The 3,078-nt window shown below is 41.5% G+C and overlaps 1 pseudogene; it reads left to right on the top strand.

Annotated features, from left to right (window-relative positions):
• Positions 1–482: 482 nt before the first annotated feature.
• Positions 483–1,824, top strand: LOC134574784 (suppressor of fused homolog; annotated as a pseudogene).
• Positions 1,825–3,078: the final 1,254 nt, after the last annotated feature.

A 3,078-nucleotide genomic window follows, 5' to 3' on the forward strand; every position in this document is an offset into this window, starting at 1 on the left:
TGATCTGTGTTCGGGGATATTGAGGCCAGCAGTTCGAAACGTGGAGGGAAAGGAGATGTGGTGATTGCACTCACACTCTTTTCTCTTACGATCCTTTTCATGTGGTCATTCCTTATTAATGACTGGATGTTGACGATAATACTGCAATTTTGGCACCGGCCAAGCAGCTTCAAATAAATATCAGCCAGGTAGTGCATTAAAAAAAAAAAAAAAAAGTGTGGATGGAGGGTGGGGGGGAAATGATGGCTTCAACATGACAGCGCGTGCGCCTGCGCGCTCTCTGCCTTTGCCTTCTGCAAAACACATTCAGTCGGAGAAAGGGAGTAAGAGAAGACAGAAGCAATAACAAAATATCAGATGGAATCAGGAGGCGATACTCCTATGAGAAGCCTTTTTTGGACCTCCACACTGCTCCTGGAGTCAGGAAAATATACAGAATTCAAACCGGGTCTGTGGAGTGAGGAAAATATACACTTTGTACAATGCTGAAGCTGGGTGGACCAGACCCTCTAGATTATGTAAGCATGTACAGATATCTTGGGAGTCCCGCACGTGGTGTTCCAGAACACTGGCATTATGTCAGCTTCGGTTTGAGTGATCTGTACGGTGATAACAGAGTACACGAATACACTGGAACTGATGGCCCAAGTGGCTTTGGCTTTGAGCTTACATTCAGACTGAAGAGAGAGGCAGAAGAATCTGCTCCCCCAACATGGCCGGCAGACCTTATGCAAGGCCTAGCGCGATATGTCTTTCAATCTGAGAACACATTCTGCAGTGGTGATCATGTATCATGGCACAGTCCTCTGGACAACAGTGAGTCTCGAATTTAACACATGCTCCTGACAGAAGACCCTCAGATGCAGCCAGTACAGACTCCATTTGGAATGGTATCATTCTTACAGATAATTGGCATATGCACAGAGGAGTTACATGCAGCCCAGCAATGGAATGGACAGGGGATTCTGGAGCTCCTCCGCACTGTTCCTGTTGCTGGAGGACCCTGGTTGATAACCGATATGCGAAGAGGAGAAACTATATTTGAAATTGATCCACATTTGCAACAGGAGAGAGTTGATAAGGGTATTGAAACAGAAGGATCGAACCTTAGTGGTGTGAGCGCTAAATGTGCGTGGGATGATCTGAGTCGCCCCCCGGAGGATGAAGATGACAGTCGGAGCATTTGCATTGGCACACAGCCGCGACGCTTGTCAGGCAAAGACACCGAGCAAATCAGAGAAGCTTTACAGGAGGCCTTGAAATAAACAGTAAACCTGTTCTACCTCCTATGAGTTCACAGCGACACAATGGCATGAACCATGACCGGGCGCCGAGTCGAAAAGATAGCTTAGAGAGCGAAAGCTCTGCAGCTCTTATTCCTCATGAGTTAATACGTACAAGACAACTCGAGAGTGTTCACCTCAAGTTTAACCAGGAGTCTGGAACACTGATTCCCCTTTGTTTAAGGGGAAGACTGTTACATGGAAGACATTTTACATATAAAAGTATTACTGGAGACACTGCAATCACATTTGTGTCCACGGGAGTGGAAGGTGCTTTTGCCACAGAGGAACACCCATATGCAGCACATGGTCCGTGGTTAAAAATTTTATTGACTGAGGAGTTGGTGGAAAAAATGCTGGAAGACTTAGAAGATTTAAGCTCTCCAGAGGAACTAAAATTACCAAAGGAATACAGTTGGCTGGCAAACAAGCTGAAAATCTCCATTCTACCAGACACGGTGTTTGATAACCCACTGCATTAATGCTGGAGGAACGTCGACATGTCTTCCTGCAATATGGGAGAGCCAAGATGCACTTTCCCCTGTACAGCAATAAAACAAAAAAAGGAGAAAGCCAAAGGATTGCATTTCCTGCACAGTCACTGCATCATGAGACAGTTGAACACAGAAAAAGTGTGTGGATTTTCAACAATGTGTTTTATTTTTGTTTTTTTTTGAGTAGCCTGTGCCTGAGTGAACACTAAGTCAATTACTATATGGTATTCACCACTCATTTTATAATGTCCATACACCAGGCAATGGTGTAAAAATAATAATTACTGACCATGAATGACCGTATTGTAGGTACTATGAGCAGTCCTCAATAAGACTTGTCATTTAAGTGTTACAACCTGTGTGGTTGCGTTCTGATAATCTACCATGGTGTGTCTTGTTTTCTATGTTTTGGTTTGTTTGTGTTTTTTTTTCTTTTCCCAGTTGTGAATGGGACAGCGGAACTCTCTCTGTCAGTAATTGGACCAAGAACTATGTGAATTATTCATGTTTTGATTTATAACAGTGTTGAGCAATTGTTGAGCAATCACCTTAATCGTGAAGAATCTTCACATTTCACCTGTTGAGAAGTGGTCACGTGTAGCAGTATTCTTTAGAAAGTTTTCCAGTTACTTCTAGTTTATTTATTTCCCAGTCCATGTTCGTACATCTTACGTGCATTACTCTAAATAGCTTGAACACAATCTAGCTTTTGAATTATAGTTGTCAAACGTTTTTGTTTTTTTTCTTTTCTTTATATAGAGACCCGAGCTGAAAACAAAACTCAGTGGAACAAATATAAAACATCAGTGCCTGTCTTTTAATCTTTTAAATTTATATGGCTTTGAGACTTCTTATCATTTTTTTATATAACTATAGGGACTTTGATACTAAGGTGTACTTCAGCAAACACGAACTGTAATTGAATGGGTTTGATCCTGTCTGTACTTATGATGTATTAGAGTTGCTAACTGGAGAAAAAAGGTGGGAGCTTATGGATGTATAGCATTCATGCAGGTATGTTTTTATTTTTTATTTTTGTTCTTATGGCTAATAGTTCTGCATCTTATGGGTAATCGGTTGATTCAGGATAAACCAAGGAACATTATTATTTTGACTTTTTTGTACACCTTTGTGTATATTTTTAAATGCACAATTTAGTTGATATACCCCCATAGAAAATATGCATGCAATTTGTTTTACATATTTTCTTGTGGGTATATGAAGTGTTGGCTTGCAGTAGCTGCAGATCAATATGGGCAAGCTACCGCAACCCCTCCCCAGCACAGACTTACTGTGACTGT

The sequence above is a fragment of the Pelobates fuscus genome, chromosome 10, assembly GCF_036172605.1.
Source record: "Pelobates fuscus isolate aPelFus1 chromosome 10, aPelFus1.pri, whole genome shotgun sequence".
NCBI classification, from domain to species: domain Eukaryota; kingdom Metazoa; phylum Chordata; class Amphibia; order Anura; family Pelobatidae; genus Pelobates; species Pelobates fuscus.